This window comes from Pseudophryne corroboree, chromosome 7, assembly GCF_028390025.1.
Source record: "Pseudophryne corroboree isolate aPseCor3 chromosome 7, aPseCor3.hap2, whole genome shotgun sequence".
In the NCBI taxonomy this organism is placed as follows: domain Eukaryota; kingdom Metazoa; phylum Chordata; class Amphibia; order Anura; family Myobatrachidae; genus Pseudophryne; species Pseudophryne corroboree.
This window is the reverse complement of record NC_086450.1, coordinates 52680794-52700847: the sequence shown is the minus strand read 5'-3', so window position 1 is coordinate 52700847 and position 20054 is coordinate 52680794.

Sequence of the window (20054 nt, the reverse complement as noted above, 5' to 3'; positions counted from 1 at the left end):
TATCAGAAATGTGTAAAAACATTTTTCATTGCCTCAATCATGTAACGTGTGGCCCTACTGGAAGTCACATTTGTCTCTTCACCGTCGACACTGGAGTCAGTATCCGTGTCGGCGTCTATATCTGCCATCTGAGGTAACGGGCGCTTTAGAGCCCCTGACGGCCTATGAGACGTCTGGACAGGCACAAGCTGAGTAGCCGGCTGTCTCATGTCAACCACTGTCTTTTATACAGAGCTAACACTGTCATGTAATTCCTTCCAACAGTTCATCCACTCAGGTGTCGACCCCCTAGGGGGTGACATCACTATTACAGGCAATCTGCTCCGTCTCCACATCATTTTTCTCCTCATACATGTCGACACAAATGTACCGACATACAGCACACACACAGGGAATGCTCTGATAGAGGACAGGACCCCACTAGCCCTTTGGGGAGACAGAGGGAGAGTTTGCCAGCACACACCAGAGCGCTATATATATACAGGGATAACCTTATATAAGTGTTTTTCCCCTTATAGCTGCTGTATCTTTAATACTGCGCGTAATTAGTGCCCCCCCTCTCTTTTTTAACCCTTTCTGTAGTGTAGTGACTGCAGGGGAGAGACAGGGAGCTTCCCTCCAACGGAGCTGTGAGGGAAAATGGCGCCAGTGTGCTGAGGAGATAGGCTCCGCCCCCTTATCGGCGGCCTTATCTCCCGTTTTTCTATGTATTCTGGCAGGGGTTAAATGCATCCATATAGCCCAGGAGCTATATGTGATGCATTTTTTGCCATCCAAGGTGTTTATTATTGCGTCTCAGGGCGCCCCCCCCCAGCGCCCTGCACCCTCAGTGACCGGAGTGTGAAGTGTGCTGAGAGCAATGGCGCACAGCTGCAGTGCTGTGCGCTACCTTGTTGAAGACAGGACGTCTTCTGCCGCCGATTTTCCGGACCTCTTCTGCCTTCTGGCTCTGTAAGGGGGCCGGCGGCGCGGCTCTGGGACCCATCCAGGCTGGGCCTGTGATCGTCCCTCTGGAGCTAATGTCCAGTAGCCTAAGAAGCCCAATCCACTCTGCACGCAGGTGATTTCGCTTCTTCTCCCCTTAGTCCCTCGATGCAGTGAGCCTGTTGCCAGCAGGTCTCACTGAAAATAAAAAACCTAAACTAAAACTTTCACTAAGAAGCTCAGGAGAGCCCCTAGTGTGCACCCTTCTCGTTCGGGCACAAAGATCTAACTGAGGCTTGGAGGAGGGTCATAGGGGGAGGAGCCAGTGCACACCAGATAGTCCTAAAGCTTTCTTTAGATGTGCCCAGTCTCCTGCGGAGCCGCTGTTCCCCATGGTCCTTACGGAGTCCCCAGCATCCACTTAGGACGTTAGAGAAATGGGGATACCTGCCTGCCGCACTGTGTAAAATGGGAATACCTGCCTGCCGCACTTTGTAAAATGGGGGCACCTGCCTGCGTACTGTGTAAAATGGTGATATCTGCCTGCCGCACTGTGTAAAATGGGGGCACCTGCCTTCCGCACTGTGTAAAATGGGGCACCTGCCTTACTGTGTAAAATGGGGATACCTGCCTGCTGCACTTTGTAAAATGGGGGCACCTGCCTGCGTACTGTGTAAAATGGGGATATCTGCCTACCGTACTGTGTAAAATGGGGATACCTGCCTGTCGCACTTTGTAAAATGGGGACACCTGCCTGCGGCGCTGTGTAAAATGGGGACACCTGCCTGCCGCGCTGTGTAATATGGGGACACTTGCCTGCTGTAATGTGTAAAAGGGGACTTTTTTTATTTTTATTTTTTCCCCCTGTGGTGGGTGTGATGATATCAGACGAGGCCACGCCCACTTTAATGAGACCACGCCCATTTTAATCAGGCCACACACCCTTGTCGGAGTGTTTTTTCTTTTTATGGCTATATGGGGGGGGCACACATTTTTTTTTTTAGCAATTGGGGGGGGGGGGGGGGGGCGCATTTTGAAATCTCGCACTGGGAGCCAAATTGTCTAGAGACGGCCCTGCCTGTATGTCTGTGTGTGACTGCCGATGGGTGCAATTTCAGCTCGCCACCCCCAGGGGTGGCGAGCTGAAATGCGTGAAATGTGACCCATTTGGACGCCCAAACGGGACTTTTCACAATCGCGCCCATGTCTTTAGTCGGGTTTAGCTGCTTTACGTGGCTAAACCCGTCTCTTATGGGCGCGATGGGCGTGAAAACGGGGGTCATTAGAATATCACCCCGCGATCTCCCATCACTTTAGACGGGAGATCGGGGGCAATAAAAGATTTGAATCCCGCCCTATATATGAAGCACAACAGAACTTGGCGTGAAAAGATGCGACTAAGATGCATTTTGAGTAAAAAGATGCAAAGAAGATGCAGCGCAAGCAGAGTCACACAGGACCCTGGTGCGCAGAGAGGGGACTGCAGCAATAATATACAGTATGAAGACACATCTATACAAACATAACACCATCTCAGGATGGAAGTATGCACACTTACCGGTGTCCATGTCCCTAGGTAGAAGTACTGTGCATGCATTTTCTCAGCACACGGATGATGGTAAAGTGTGTTCTGTGCATGTGCAGCCCTATTGTCTCACACATTCCCAGTATGGAAATAAGCCAGGCATATTATTACTGAGCATATACTGGCTCTCTGGCCCGTGAATCATGTGCTCTACTGTATTGCCAGAGGGGTGTGGTATGTTAGGTAGATTAGACTTAGGTTGACAGTGTCTAGGTCGACCACTATTGGTCGACAGTAAGTAGGTCGACCTGGTTTCTAGGTTGACAGGGACAGGGGTGTATCTAGGGGCCTGAGCGCCCCTAGCAAAGTAAGGGACCGGCGCCCACCCCCCTTGGGACACGGAGGGGGAGTCACAGGAGTGGGTGAGGGCAGGGAACCTGAGGGGTAGTTAAAGGAGAGGGTGTATGCAGGGACACTGAGGGGAGGAGGAGTTATACGGAGGGGTGTAGTAGTGTATGCCGGCGGCCGGGCTCCCGGCGACCAGCATACCGGTGCCGGAATCCCGACCGTCGGCATACCGACACGACCGCCGGCATACCGACAAGCTGGGCGAGTGCAAATGAGCCACTTGCGGGCTTGCTGCGCTCGCCACGCTGCGGGTACGGTGGCGCGCTACGCTATCTATTTTCCCTCCAGGGGGGTCGTAGACCCCCAAGAGGGAGAATAGATGTCGGTATGCCGGCGGTCGGGATTTTGGAGCTGGTATGCTGGGCGTCGGAAACCCGGCCGACGGCAAACAGAAGATCATCCATACGGAGGGTGAGGGCGGGGCCACTGAGAAGGATTTGATGCCGAGGTGGAATTATAGGGAGGGGGAGGGCAGGGACACTGAGGGGGCTTACAGGATTACTTATGGCAGGGACACTGAGGGGGAATTATAGGGAGGGTGGGGGCAGGGACATTGGGAGGAAGTTATAGGGAGGCTGAAGGCAAGGACATTGAGGGGGAGTTACAGTGAGTGGGAAGGCAGGGACACTGAGAGGGGAGTCACAGGGACACTGAGGGGAAGTTACAGGGAGGGTGAGGACAGGAACACTGAGGGGGAGTTAAAGGGAGGGTGAGGGCAAGGACACTGAGGGGGAAGTCACAGGGACACTGAGGGGGAGTTACAGTGAGTGTGAAGGCAGGGACACTGAGAGGGGAGTCACAGGGACACTGAGGGGAAGTTACAGGGAGGGTGAGGACAGGAACACTGAGGGGGAGTTAAAGGGAGGGTGAGGGCAAGGACACTGAGGGGGAAGTCACAGGGACACTGAGGGGGAGTTACAGTGAGTGTGAAGGCAGGGACACTGAGAGGGGAGTCACAGGGACACTGAGGGGAAGTTACAGGGAGGGTGAGGACAGGAACACTGAAGGGGAGTTACAGGGAGGGTGAGGGCAGGGACACTGAGGGTGGAGTCACAGGGACACTGAGGGGGGAGTTACAGGGAGGTTGAGGGCAGGAACACTGAGGGGGAGTTACAAGGAGGGTGAGGGCAGAGCCACTGAGGGGGATTTGACACCAAGGGGGAATTTTAGGGAAGGTGAGGGCAGGGATACTGAGGGGGGTTGAGGGCATGGACACTGAGAGGGAAGTTACAACGAGGGTGAGGGCAGGGACACTGAGGGGTGAGTTACAGGGAGGGTGAGGGCAGGGATACTGAGCGGGAGTTACAGGGAGGGTGAGGGCAGGGATACTGAGCGGGAGTTACAGGGAGGATGAGGACAGGGATACTGAGCGGGAGTTACAGGGAGGGTGAGGGCAGGGACACTGAGTGGGAGTTACAGGGAGGGTGAGGGCAGGGATACTGAGCGGGAGTTACAGGGAGAGTGAGGGCAGGGATACTGAGCGGGAGTTACAGGGAGGGTGAGGGCAGGGATACTGAGTGGGAGTTACAGGGAGGGTGAGGGCAGGGATACTGAGTGGGAGTTACAGGGAGGGTGAGGGCAGGGATACTGAGTGGGAGTTACAGGGAGGGTGAGGGCAGGGATACTGAGTGGGAGTTACAGGGAGGGTGAGGGCAGGGATACTGAGTGGGAGTTACAGGGAGGGTGAGGGCAGGGATACTGAGTGGGAGTTACAGGGAGGGTGAGGGCAGGGATACTGAGTGGGAGTTACAGGGAGGGTGAGGGCAGGGACACTGAGGATACATACACAAAACCACTAAACTTACTAAAGCAGACTAAACACACTTAGCTTATCAGGGCCTCTTCCAAGATGCTGCTGCTGCTGTCACCCCTTAGGCTCCTCTTCTCTCCAGACTCCAAGATTTCAGCCGCTGAGGGCCAAGTCACTATGGAAATCTCCCAGTAGTCACCTCACCACTGGTCACGTTAGGGATGAGGTAAGGGGAAGGTCACTGGGTGCAGCTGTAAAGTCTCTGCTCTGGCCCACTTCTGCCAAGGAGGAGGTGGAGGAGCTTGCCTTGTTGGACATCTGATCCTCTATGCCTGCCGTGGTTGAAAGAAAGTCCGCTGAGGTACATTACAGAGACTGTACTGTGATGTACACTACAGTGCAGGCTTTCAGACATAGCTGCTCCACTGCATGTCATACTACAAAATTGATAGGCAGTAGTGGAGCAGGTGCAGCATCAGTCAGCCTGTACTGTGTGTAAATGCTACAAAGACCTTTGACAGTTTTTGCCATGGGTGCCCGCCCCGCCCCCCATGGGTACCCCCTCCTCTGTGAACGGCCCTCTGGCGGGTGCCCTGCACCCACCCGCGGGTGCCCCCTCATCCCTCATCTTCAAGTGCCCCTCCGGCGGGTGCCCCCACCAGTGGGCGCGTGTCTTGCCCCCCACTCGCGCGCAGGGGCAAACGCAGGATTTTTAGGGGGGGTTTCCAGATATGAGAAGAGAGAGAGAGCGAGCACATATATGGAAAACTCCAACCCAATTCAAGAGTAAGTGTGTGTGTGTGTGTGTGTGTGTGTGTGTGTGTGTGTGTGTGTGTGTGTGTGTGTAAGAGATATTCTGTACACACAAAGGCAAGGAGACATGGGGAGGGAGAGACAGAGACAGAATTGGGGAGAGAGGGGAACACGAGGAGGGAGAGAGAGACAGAGAGAGCGGCAGACATGCAGAGAAGCTGAGAGACAGACAGACATAGGGGGAGAGAGACAGGGACAGAGAGCGGCAGACATGCAGGGAGACAGACAGAGGTGTGGAGAAAGACAGGGACAGAGAGAGGGAGAGAGACAGTTATGGAGAGAGAGTGTGACATGGGTATGGAGAGACAGATGTGGAGAGAGAGAGAGACAGATGTGGAGTGAATGAAATGTGGAGGGAGAGAGAGACATGGGGAGGGACAGATACAGGAAGAGAGAGTGAGACACACAGACATGGGGAGGGAGGAGGAGACATGGTGAGAGAAAGAGAGACAGACACAGGAAGAGAGATGGAGAGACACAGGGAGAGAGAGAGAGAGAGAGAGAGACAGACAGACAGGGTAAGAGATAGATACAGGGAGAGAGATGGAGAGAGAGAGAGAGAGAGAGAGAGAGAGAGTCATAGACACAGGGAGAGTGATGGAGAGAGAGAGAGAGAGACAGATGGAGAAAGAGACAGACAGGGAGAGAGAGAGACATGGGGTGGGAATACTCTCAGCACTCACCCGATCAACCAATTCCCCTCCAGCACGCGAGCCACAAAGTTGCTACAGTCACATCCTACTTCTTCACCCGACCAGCTCTGCCTCTGTCTCAAAGGCCCATGGGAACTGCCTGAGAGGAGCTGGCCGGGCGAGGAAGTAACTCAGCAGCTCCCCCTATGTTTAGTCAGCCCAGCCTCCACGTAAGTCTGAAGAGGCTGTGCACTACACATACAAAAACAAACAGCCTGTCTTGCTGGCCGCCCGGACTGAAGCTGAAGCTTCAACATCTGTCATGTGCACTGATAGATCGGAGCGCAGGGGGAGGTTTCCAGGCACTCGGACCCCCTTCCCTCTCCGTACGCATATGCTGCGGGTGTCCTGCCCCCCACCCGCGGGTTCCGCATCATCTGAAAGTGCCCCATCTCACCCGCAGGTGCCCCCCCACACACACACCTTAAGTTGGCGCTGCACTTTTCACATCACATAGTGCTCACTGCTGCTCCCTCCTCTCGGCCAGCGCTGATGCTTCTAAGACAAAAAAAGCATCAGTGAGCTTAGAAGACAGACAGTACTGGCCACGGGTGGCACAGCCAGGCGGCGCCCCCTCTCGGTGGGCGCCCCTGGCGAGTGCCATCCTCGCCAAACAGTAGATACGCCCCTGGACAGGGACTCTAGGTCAACATGTACTAGGTCGACATGAAAAAGGTTGACATGAGTTTTTTTTACATTTTTGGTGTCGTTTCTCCATACAGTGACCGGGAACCCCAATTAGTGCACCATGTCCCCTCGCATGGCTCACTTCGCTCGCCATGCTTCGGGCAAGGTGCCTCGCTCTGCTACCGCTGCTCTCGGCACAGGTTACCGTTCCCAATTGTAGTCCACATGGATCGTAAAGTATGAAAAAGTTTAAAAAATTTGTTGTTTTTTTAAACTCATGTCGACCTTTTGTCATGTCGACCTAGAGTCCTTGTCGACCTAGAAACCATGACGACCTACTTACTTTCGACCAATAGTGGTCGACCTAGACAGTGTCGACCTACTTACTGTCGTCCTAAAGACCGGATCCCTTGCCAGAGCATCATGCTACTGCTGAATGTTGCTTTATGGATCACAGAGGGGGCAGGATTCATAGACCATCTCATTGAGGATCTACATATAGAACTTGCAGCGGTATAATATTGATTTTCTTTCAGAAGAACTGTGTTGTGATAAAGGAGCTCCTGGTAAGAAGCTTTAGGCAAGTGATTTTTTAATTCACCTGCAGCTAGGGTTGGTGCAAGGCTTCCCTGCACCTTAGGCAAAGATACGCCCTACCTCCTCACCTCCGTGCAATATTCACTTCTCTAAAAATTCTAAAATTTTAATCATAGCATGGTAAATATTAAAGATTCTTAGTCAAATATTAATGGTTAATGCAGAAGAAGAGAACGACACTCCAAACCAGGGACGTGCAGTCAGGGGAGGCAGTGCCTCCCCTGTCATTAATGATTAAAATGATATAAAGACATATTCTGTGTCATAAGTATCTGCTGTAGCCTTTACATTATTTTAATCATTTCTACTTTATTAAAAATGGTTCTGAATTTGTTTCAGAGGCACCGCTCTCGGTGCCTCCAGCTAACAATGTTAAAGAGACGGGAAGTGGGGAGCGGGGCCGAGATCAAGCAGTAAAAGCCCATTAAAAAAATTGCTATAGACGGCACCTACTGGAAGTGCCGCTTTGACATGCCCCTGTCACTGCTTTACATATGATTGGCCAGTGGTAGTGCCCCCACCCCTGTCATCCCGCCTATCCCCGTCTCCCAGCAACTCACAGCAACAGGGAGTGCAGTCCTCCATACGGGGAAAGTAGGGCAGCACAGTGCCGGATTAAGGGGGGGAGGTGCAGTGCAGGGATGATTCTGTCGTCTCCAGGATCCAGCAGCAGCACTCCCAGCAGCGGCGGTGGAGAGGAGAGAGAGCTGCTGCTGGAGGCGGAGTCTGGAGAGAAGAAGAATCATCCCCGACTCCTGCAGTCTGAACCAGCGGCGGCCGCGGCGCTTCAAGCTCCTTCACCTCCGATGGCGCCAGTGACAGCGCTGTGTAGCAGACACTGAGGGAAGGCGACGAGGATCGACATACTACTGAGGGAGAGTCAGGACTCTGGTGCTGGACTCTAACAAGCCTGCACTGAGGTCAGTCAGAGGGGAGGGAGGGGAGCCGGGGGGAGGGGGGGGGGACCGTGGTCATCAAGCTGGGGGACCTATTGCATCTATTTTATACGGTGGGAGTGAAAGGTACATTAATTATATAAAGGGTCGGAGGGTGTAGGGCTTACTAAATATTTAGTGGGTGGGAGGATCATTAAATATATAAGGGGTGAGAATGGGGGAGGACACTAAATATATAAGGCGTGAGGGTATATATAACAAGGACTCACCACTCATATCTAGCAGTACAGTGTCCTGGGTGCCCTCCAATGCAAGGGTTAAAGAAAGTGTGATCTGGCGGGGCGGGTCACAGTATGAATAATGATAAGGCAGTTACATCTGTATACTTCTCAACATTTCAATTTTATGACAACATTTTCAGCTGACGTCATGCTCACTGCAATTGGGCGCCATTCTGATGTCAGTGGGAGTCTGGAACAGCAGGCAGCATAGATGCACATGGAGCTTGGTGAAGAGTATTTAAGGTAAGCCACAGTTATCTTACTTTACTCCTGATGAAAAGTTTTGTTATAAAATTAAAACATTGAGAAGTTTAGAGGTGTAACCGCCTTCTCAATATCAATATTTATACACTGGCCGCGAGTGCCGGCAAATCACACTTTGTTTTAATATATATATATATATATATATATATAGGACTTGCACAGGGGGCGGAGGCATGGTGGGCACATACAGAGACACGGTACTGACATGAGGTACAGGACCCACTGTGTGAAGTGATGCGGGCCCCCTGAAAGCTTAATCCAGCCCTGGGGCAGCGATCTCCTCTCCTCTCTTGCTCCGACTCCAGCACCCTACGGTGCACTCACTGGCCAGCGCAGGCCGCGCAGCACTGTAGAAGTGGAACTGCTGGAGGACGATCAGCCCCGCCATAGGGAGCAGGTTTGTTAATTACTCACTTTATTATCGGCGTGGGCTGCGGCTGGCTGTGATTTATGGGGGAGATTGGCGGGAACTTTATTTTGACATGAGTCTAAGCTCACCCATGCTGTACTGGGGACCCAAGGCTGTACTGCGTATATGTTGTATGCTGTATGCATACTGCTGACAGAGTGGGACAGTAATGTGTTCTCCCTAGTATCACCTTCTACTGTCACCCACAGCTGGCACCAACTGTTGTCACCCTCTCCGTCACCCACAGCTGTTACCGACTGCTGGCATCCTCTCCCTGTCACCCACTGTTGTTACCCTCTCACTGTCACCCTCTCCCTGTCACCCACAGCTGGAACAGACTGCTGGCACCCTCTTCCTGTCACCGACTTCCTGTCATCACCCTCTCCCTGTCACCCACAGCAGGCACCCTCTCACTGTTACCCACTGCAGTCACCCTCTTCCTGTCACCAGCTCCCTGGCATCACCCACTGCTGTCACCCTGTCCCTGTCACCCACTGCAGTCATACTCTCCCTGGTATCACCCTCTCCCTGTCATCCACTGTATCTCCCCTCTTGTTGTGAGGCCACACCCTCACTGCAAAACCACAACCAGTTTTCTGGGAGCACATGTGCCTTCGGCGCATGCAGGGATAGTGGCGGTAGGGGGCATCAGCTCGGAGGCGGTTACGGGAATCGGCGGGACTCGGCTGACATTATGGCTGCAGTGCCTCACCAGCCGCTGACCTCACCGTACACCACTGCTCCAAACATATAATTTTTTTACACACACTGGTTTATTACCAATATTCAGCAACTTTTTATACCCTTGGCTTGAGAAATTGCTAATAAGTTTAGAGTGCCGATTTCTTCTGCATTGGGTGACTAACACTGTAATTCAGCTCAGAACCCAGGCATGGGGTGACTCCCACTATAATTCCACCTCAGAACCCAGGCATGGGGTGACTCCCACTGTAATCCAGCTCAGAACCCAGGCATGGGATGACTTCCACTGTAATCCAGCTCAGAACCCAGTCATGGGGTGACTCCCACTGTAATTCCACCTCAGAACCCAGGCAACGGGTGACTCCCACTGTAATCCAGCTCAGAACCCAGGCATGGGATGACTCCCACTGTAATCCAGCTCAGAATCCAGGCATGGGATGACTCCCACTGTAATCCAGCTCAGAACCCAGTCATGGGGTGCCTTCCACTGTAATTCCACCTCAGAACCCAGGCATGGGGTGACTCCCACTGTAATCCAGCTCAGAACCCAGGCATGGGATGACTCCCACTTTAATCCAGCTCAGAACCCAGGCATGGGATGACTCCCACTGTAATCCAGCTCAGAACCCAGGCATGGGATGACTCCCACTGTAATCCAGCTCAGAACCCAGGCATGGGATGACTCCCACTGTAATCCATCTTAGAACCCATGCATGGGATGACTCCCACTGTAATCCAGCTCAGGACCCAGGCATGGGATGACTCCCACTGTAATCCAGCTCAGAACCCAGGCATGGGATGACTCCCACTGTAATCCAGCTCAGGACCCAGGCATGGGATGACTCCCACTGTAATCCAGCTCAGAACCCAGGCATGGGATGACTCCCACTGTAATCCAGCTCAGGACCCAGGCATACATACAAGTAAAGAGGGGCACTCACTGGCATTTATATTCAAAAGCGCCAAAAAAAGTTTAATCCTCACATATCCAATATATAGTTTCTTGGCATTTCTGTCTCAAAAGACCTTTTTCAAGAGGAACAACAGCACAACGGAATGTACATGCACCCAAACTATCCTAAAAGCAGCCTAAGTTACGCTTCTCCTTTGGCTCCCTAAATACCCAGTCCAAACACCATGGATTACAGCCGCAACATCCGCGTTTCATCCGGAAATGCTCGGATCTCACTTCTGATCATATTATTACAGTATCACCTCCAACAAATCGGGAGTGAACACTATCGGCGGGATATATTGGGTTGTGAGTTAGTACAAATGTGCAAGTTTTGTTCTAAACTCGCACATTTTGCAAGTACATGTAAACTCACATGTTACACAACTCAAACAGTACAAACTCGCATCCAGGTGTTTTTCCATTACGTACAACTCGTACAATGTAATAGGGTGCAAGTTCTAAACTTGCACATAAAACATTACCAAATTTGCTACAAAAAATACACCTAGTCCAGGCAGGTGAGTTGTATATGTAAATTTGGAAAGAAGTTAAAAAATACATTGTAAACACACATTTTACACAAATAAACATTTCTAAAGATAAAATTAATTTTAAACGCCCATTTATAAATATTTAAACCATAACATTAGTATATCTACATCTTAGTGTAATAAACCCATTAGACAACCCTCCATAACCTACAATGTACCCCTTAAAAAATACACCTACTGTATATGTAAGTGTTTAAAATAGCATTTACATTGATTTTTAGTTTTTTACCCTAAATTGTGTATCTAAATGTATATTTTAAAATACAGGGTGGGATGTAATGGAGTCAGAAGGAGGACGTCATAAGTGCGGGATGGCGGTGATCTTGGACTCCATTACTTCCTGCCCTGTAATTTAAAAATTCCAAAGCAATTTAAACAAAACTTATTTTACAAATAAGTTTTTTTAACTGTTTACTTAACAACAAAGTAACAAAATATAAACATAACATGAAGTAAATGAATGTAAAAGAAAAATATTGTGAGGCAGATTGGCCTCAGCCGTTCCTTGGCCCTTAAGGAGCCACCTCGAGTGTTCAGACACTGCGCCTGGGGGGAGTTATTGGTGACGGTGCTTGTGGACTGGTGGCAAGGGAGCTAGTTGTAGAGGTGTTGGCAGCATCCCTAATGGCCCTTTGCCCCACCAATTCCCTGTCTGGTCTTCAGTGGCCTGGGCTTGCTTAAGTGTGGCCGCAGTGAGCCCCTGGAGCCGCATCTCTATGCTATTGGCCATCCGGATGTGGGTCGCAGTACGACTGCCGCTGTGTGATTATGCCTCCTGAATTGCTTTATAATGGTCTCCATTTTTTCAGTCTGATGACGCTAATTAGTCCGCACTAAGAACATCAGATTGCGGGGTTGGTGGTGGTTGTGTCTACTATGCCATGGGGAAATGCTGGACAACCGGAATGTCCTCCTCATCATCAGAATAAGACAACAGTGACAGCGGACGTGTCTGGGCTGGAGGCGTTGGTGGTGTGGGTGGAGATGGCTGCACCATAGCACCAGAAGGACCTGAAAAGAAAACAAATAAACTTAAATATCATTGTAATGTAATGTAAAAAAAAAAAAAACATCTGTCCCTTATAATTTTGACAAACAAACAATGCATGTGATAAATATTAGAGATGTGCGCCGGACCATGTTTGCTGGATTTGGAATTTGTCTGTTTCATCGTCTGGCTTTGGTTCTGAATTTGGATTTGCCAACCACTGTGCTACTGTGACTGGATTTGGATTTTTTATTTTTTTCAAAATGAAAAAAAAAAAACTAAAATCACATAATTTGAGCTTTTTTTGTTCCTAGAGTAATACTAACCTCAATTACATTAATTTCCAGTCAATTTTGACCACCTCAGAGCACACAATATTGTTTTCACCAATATTGGCCAAAAGCTGCAGCAAGCTGGCTGGTTACTAAGCTACAGAGCAGCGGCACAAACACACGACAGTTTATAGCACATGTTTGAAACATTGCCACACACTGTGTGGATCACAGGGCTTATAGATGCAAGTGAACAAAGCACACACGGCCGGCTCTACACCTTGTGGCGCCCAGTGCGAAAGTTGCCACTGGCTCCCCCCCCACAGCAAAACAGTTAGTGCGCGCCGATGGCGTGCGTTCAAAAAATAGGGGTATGGCTTCATAGGGGAGGGGCGTGGCCACAGTTATGCCCCCAGTAGCTGTGCCCCAAGATCTGCCCCAAGTAGTTGTGCCCCCCAGTTGATTTGCCCCCAGTAGATTTGCCCCCTGTAGCTGTGCCCCCAGTAGCTGTGCCCCCTGTAGCTATGCCCCCAGTAGATTTGCCCCAGTAGTTGTGCCCCCTATAGCTATGCCCTCAGTAGATTTGCCCCAGTAGTTGTGCCCTGTTGCTGTGCCCCCTGTTGCTTTGCCCCCAGTAGTTGTGCCCCCTGTCGCTGTGCCCCCTGTAGCTATGCCCCCAGTAGATTTGCCCCAGTAGTTGTGCCCCCTGTTGCTTTGCCCCAGTAGGTGTGCCCTCTGTTGCTGTGCCCCCTGTAGCTATGCCCCCACTAGATTTGCCCCAGTAGTTGTGCCCTCTGTTGCTGTGCCCCCAGTAGGTGTGCCCTCTGTTGCTGTGCCCCCAGTAGTTGTGCCCCCTGTCGCTGTGGCCCTTAGTAGCCACTTACACACACAAAAGTAAAAAAAACAATACTTACCACTGCCCTGCTCCTGCTTCCCGACCGCTGCTGCTGCTGCTTCTGCTCCATCTGGCCTCCCACGACTCCTCTCTATGGGAGAGACGTCATGATGTCTCTCCCATAGCAGCGCCGCACAGACACTAGACGTCAATAATGACCTCTAGTGTCTGTCACTTGAGCCAGCTGCAACGGACGCCCACACAGCCCACGGCACCTGCTGCAGCCGAGGAGCAGGGTGCGGGTAGGAGGCGGTGCCTGCGGGGTGACTGCTTGCCCGCACCAAGAAATGCTCCCGAAAGCACACTAGGGTAAGAAGCACCAACCAGTACAAACAATAGCTATTTTATCTTTTCTCTTACGTCCTAGAGGATGCTGGGGACTCCGTAAGGACCATGGGGTATAGACGGGCTCCGCAGGAGACATGGGCACTATAAAGAAACTTTAGAATGGGTGTGCACTGGCTCCTCCCTCTATGCCCCTCCTCCAGACCTCAGTTAGATCCTGTGCCCAGAGGAGACTGGGTGCATTACAGGGGAGCTCTACTGAGTTTCTCTGACAGAGACTTTTTGTTAGGTTTTTTTATTTTCAGGGAGCACTGCTGGCAACAGGCTCCTTGCATCGTGGGACTGAGGGGAGAGAAGCAGACCTACTTAAATGATAGGCTCTGCTTCTTAGGCTACTGGACACCATTAGCTCCAGAGGGTCGGAACGCAGGTCTCACCCTTGCCGTTCGTCCCGGAGCCGCGCCGCCGTCCTCCTCACAGAGCCGGAAGATAGAAGCCGGGTGAGTATGAGAAGAAAGAAGACTTCAATGGCGGCTGAAGACTTCAGATCTTCTATGAGGTAACGTGCAGCGGTAACACTGCGCGCCATTGCTCCCACATTAACACACACACTGGCGGCACTGTATGGGTGCAGGGCGCAGGGGGGGCGGCGCCCTGGGCAGCAATAAATAAACCTCTAGGGACACTGGCATAGTTATATACTGCGGAGCCAGTATATTACATAAAACCCCGCCAGTATAAAGATTTGAGCGGGATCGAAGCCCGCCGGTGAGGGGGCGGAGCTTGATTCCTCAGCACTAACCAGCGCCATTTTCTCCACAGCACGCTGCAGAGAAGCTGGCTCCCCGGACTCTCCCCTGCTGAACACAAGTACAGAGGGCAAAAAAGAGGGGGGGGGGGGGCACATTTATTTGGCGCAGTGAGTATATTTTGATAAAAGCGCTGTACTGACTGGGATTTTATTCCAGTGTCCGGTGGCGCTGGGTGTGTGCTGGCATACTCTCTCTCTCTCTGTCTCTCCAAAGGGCCTTATTGGGGGACTGTCTCCATATATATATATATATATCCCTGAGTGTGTGGGGGTGTCGGTACGTGTGTGTCGGCATGTCTGAAGCGGAAGGCTCATCTAAGGAGGAGGTGGAGCAGATGATTGTGGTGTCTCCGTCGGCGACGCCGACACCTGATTGGCTGGATATGTGGAATGTTTTAAAGCAAATGTGTCTTTATTACATAAGAGAATGGACAAAGCAGAGTCCAGAGAAAAGACAGGGAGTCAAGCCATGGCTTTGGCTGTATCACAGGGCCCTCCAGGGTCTCAGAAACGTCCCCTGTCCCAAGTAGCAGACACTGATACCGACACGGATTCTGACTCCAGTGTCGACTACGATGATGCGAGGTTACACCCAAGGGTGTCCAAAAGTATTCATTGTTTGATTATTGCAATAAAAGATGTTTTGCATATCACAGATGACCCCTCTGTCCCTGACACGAGGGTATGCATGTTTAAGGAAAAGAAACCTGAGGTAACCTTTCCCCCATCTCATGAGCTGAACGCGTTATTTGAAAAGGCTTGGGAAACTCCAGACAAGAAACTGCAGATTCCCAAGAGAATTCTTATGGCGTGTCCTTTCCCGGTACAGGACAGGTTACAGTGGGAATCCTCGCCCAGGGTGGACAAGGCTTTAACGCGCTTGTCCAAAAAGGTGGCACTACCGTCTCCAGATACGGCAGCCCTCAAGGATCCTGCTGATCGCAGACAGGAAACTACCTTAAAATCAATTTATGCACATACGGGTGCCTTGCTCAGACCGGCAATAGCGTCGGCATGGAATTGTAGCGCTGTAGCAGCTTGGGCAGATACCTTGTCAGCTGACATTGATACCCTAGATAGGGATAGCATTTTATTGACCTTGGGTCACATTAAAGACGCAGTCTTATATATGAGAGACGCTTCAAGAGACGTTGGGCTGTTAGGTTCAAGAGCCAACGCCATGGCGATTTCTGCTAGGCGAGCCCTGTGGACCCGCCAATGGACGGGTGATGCCGACTCAAAGAGACATAAGTTTTGCCTTACAAGGGTGAGGTTTTATTTGGGGAAGGTCTCGCGGACCTGGTTTCCACAGCTACCGCGGGTAAATCTACTTTTTTACCTTATGTTCCCCCACAGCAAAAGAAAACTCCACAATATCAGATGCAGTCCTTTCGGTCGCACAAGTCCAGAAGAGGTCGGGGCTCTTCCTTCCTCGCCAGAGGTAAGGGTAGAGGGAAAAGAATGCCTGCTACGGCTAGTTCCCAGGAGCAGAAGTCCTCCCCGGCTTGTACTAAATCCACCGCATGACGCTGGGGCTCCACTGAGGGAGTCCGCGCCGGTGGGGGCACGTCTTCGACTCTTCAGCCACGTCTTGGTTCAGTCAGACGTGGATCTTTGGGCGATGGAAATTGTATCCCAAGGCTACAAGCTGGAATTCGAAGAGGTGCCTCCGCGCCGATTTTTCAAATCGGCTTTACCAGCTTCTCCCCCAGAGAGGGAGTTAGTTTTAGCTGCAATTCAAAAGCTGTGTCAACAGCAAGTGATTGTCAAGGTTCCCCCTAGTTCAACAGGGGAAGGGGTACTATTCAACCCTGTTTGTGGTTCCGAAACCAGACGGCTCGGTCAGACCCATTCTAAATCTAAAATCCCTAAATCTGTACTTGAAAAAGTTCAAATTCAAGATGGAATCGCTCCGGGCAGTTAGCTCCAGCCTGGAAGGGGGGGATTTTATGGTGTCACTAGACATAAAGGATGCATACCTTCATGTCCCCATATATCCCCCTCATCAGGCGTACCTGAGATTCGCTGTATAGGACTGTCATTACCAGTTTCAGACGTTGCCGTTTGGGCTTTCCACGGCCTCGAGGATTTTCACCAAGGTAATGGCGGAAATGATGGTGCTCCTGCGCAGGCAGGGAGTCACAATTATCCCGTACTTGGACGATCTCCTGATAAAAGCGAGATCGAGAGAACAGTTGCTGAAAAGCATGTCGCTCTCCCTGAGAGTGCTGCAGCAGCATGGCTGGATTCTAAATCTACCAAAGTCACAGTTGGTTCCAATGACTCGGCTATCTTTCTTAGGCATGATTCTGGACACGGAACAAAAGAGGGTTTTTCTCCCAATGGAAAAAGCCCAGGAACTCCAGAACATGGTCAGGGACCTGTTAAAACCGAAAAGAGTGTCAGTCCATCAATGCACTCGAGAACTGGGAAAAATGGTGGCCATCCCCTTCGGCAGGTTCCATGCGAAGACATTTCAGTGGGACCTTCTAGACAAGTGGTCGGGGTCCCATCTACAAATACATCAGAAAATAAGCCTGTCCCCCAGGGCCAGGGTGTCTCTCCTGTGGTGGCTGCAGAGTGCCCACCTTCTCGAGGGTCGCAGGTTCGGCATTCAAGACTGGGTTCTGGTGACCACGGACGCGAGCCTCCGAGGATGGGGAGCAGTCACACAAGGAAGGAATTTTCAGGGACTATGGTCAAGCCAGGAGGCTTGTCTACACATCAACGTACTGGAATTGAGGGCCATATACAACGGCCTACGACAAGCGGAGAATATTCTTCGCGACCTACCGGTTCTGATTCATTCAGGCAACGTCACAGCTGTGGCTCATGTAAACCGCCAAGGTGGGACAAGAAGCAGGGTGGCAATGGCGGAAGCCACCAGGATTCTTCGCTGGGCGGAAAATCATGTAAGCGCTCTGTCAGCAGTCTTCATTCCGGGAGTGGACAACTGGGAAGCAGACTTCCTCAGCAGGCACGATCTCCATCCAGGAGAGTGGGGACTTCATCAGGAAGTTTTTGCAGAGTTAACAAGTCAGTGGGGACTTCCACAAATAGACATGATGGCGTCACGCCTCAACAAGAAGCTTTGGAGGTATTGTGCCAGGTCAAGGGACCCTCAGGCAGTAGCGGTGGACGCCCAGGTGACACCATGGGTGTTTCAGTCGGTCTATGTGTTCCCTCCTCTTCCGCTCATCTCAAAAATACTGAGAATCATAAGACGAAAAAGAGTGCAGACAATACTTATTGTTCCAGATTGGCCTCGAAGGGCCTGGTATTCAGATCTTCAGGAAATGCTCACAGAAGATCCGTGGCCTCTTCCTCTCAGGGAAGACCTGTTGCAGCAGGGGCCCTGCGTGTTCCAAGACTTACCGCGGTTACGTTTAACGGTATGGCGGTTGAACACCAAATCCTAGCGGGGAAATGTATTCCGGAGGAAGTCATCCCTACTCTGTTTAAGGCTAGGAAGGAGGTGACGGCGAAACATTATCACCGCATCTGGAGGAAGTATGTATCTTGGTGTGAAGCCAAGAATGCTCCTACAGAAGATTTCCATCTGGGCCGTTTTCTCCACTTTAAGTTTCTACAGACAGGAATGGATATGGGCCTAAAGTTAGGCTCCATTAAGGTACAGATTTCGGCCCTATCAATTTTCTTTCAGAAGGAATTGGCTTCTCTCCCTGAAGTCCATACTTTTGTAAAGGGAGTGCTGCATATCCAGCCTCCTTTTGTGCCTCCAGTGGCACCATGGGACCTTAACGTGGTGTTACAGTTCCTAAAATCTCACTGGTTTGAGCCTCTTCAAACAGTTGAATTAAAATTTCTCACTTGGAAGGTGGTCATGTTGTTGGCCTTGGCATCTGCAAGGCGGGTGTCCGAATTGGCGGCTTTGTCTCACAAGAGCCCCTATCTGATTTTCCATGTGGATAGAGCAGAGTTGAGGACTTGTCCTCAATTTTTGCCAAAGGTGGTTTCATTCTTTTCATATGAACCAACCTATTGTGGTGCCTGTGGCTACGGGGGACTTGGAGGATTCCAAGTCCCTTGATGTAGTCAGGGCCTTAAAAATGTATGTATCCAGGACGGCTCGGGTTAGGAAAACAGAGGCACTGTTTGTCCTGTATACAGCCAACAAGGTTGGCGCTCCTGCTTCTAAACAGACTATTGCTCGCTGGATCTGTAACATGATTCAGCAGGCTCATTCTACGGCTGGATTGCCGTTACCAAATTCGGTAAAGGCCCATTCCACTAGGAAGGTGGGCTCTTCTTGGGCGGCTGCCCGAGGCGTCTCGGCATTACAGCTTTGCCGAGCGGCGACTTGGTCGAGGTCAAACACTTTTGCTAAATTCTACAAGTTTGATACCTTGGCTGAGGAGGACCTCCTGTTTGCTCAATCGGTGCTGCAGAGTCATCCGCACTCTCCCGCCCGGTCTGGAGCTTTGGTATAATCCCCATGGTCCTTACGGAGTCCCCAGCATCCTCTAGGACGTAAGAGAAAATAAGATTTTAAACCTACCGGTAAATCTTTTTCTCCTAGGGGGTGATTCCGAGTTGTTCGCTCGCTAGCTGCTTTTAGCAGCATTGCACACGCTAAGCCGCCGCCCTCTGGGAGTGTATCTTAGCTTAGCAAAATTGCGAACGAAAGATTAGCAGAATTGCGAATAGAAATTTCTTAGCAGTTTCTGAGTAGCTCGAGACTTACTCACAGATTGCGATCAGATCAGGCCGTTTCGTTCCTGGTTTGACGTCACACACACGCCCAACGTTCGGCCAGCCACTCCCCCGTTTCTCACACTCCCAGAAAACGGGCAGTTTCCGCCCAATAACACCCACTTCCTGTCAATCACACTCCGCTCATTTCATCGATGAAAATTCTTCGTTCAGACGTGAGTAAATCTTCTAAGTTTTGTGCTAAAATACTAACCGCATGCGCACTGCGAACCATGCGCATGCGCATTTTTGCCTTAATCGCTCCGTTGCGAAAATCGGCAATGAGCGAACAACTCGGAATGACCCCCTAGTCCGTAGAGGATGCTGGGCGCCCGTCCCAGTGTGGACTAAATTCTGCAGGACTTGTATATAGTTATTGCATAAGGGTTATGTTACAGTTTTGATCAGTCTCTGACTGATGCTGTTTTGTTTCATACTGTTAACTGGTTCGTTTGTTCCAAGTTGTACGGTGTGGATGGTGTGGGCTGGTATGTTTCTTGCCCTTAGATTAACAAAAATCCTTTCCTCGTACTGTGCGTCTCCTCTGGGCACAGTTCTCTAACTGAGGTCTGGAGGAGGGGCATAGAGGGAGGATCCAGTGCACACCCATATAAAGTCTTTAGAGTGCCCATGTCTCCTGCGGAGCCCGTCTATACCCCATGGTCCTTACGGAGTCCCCAGCATCCTCTACGGACT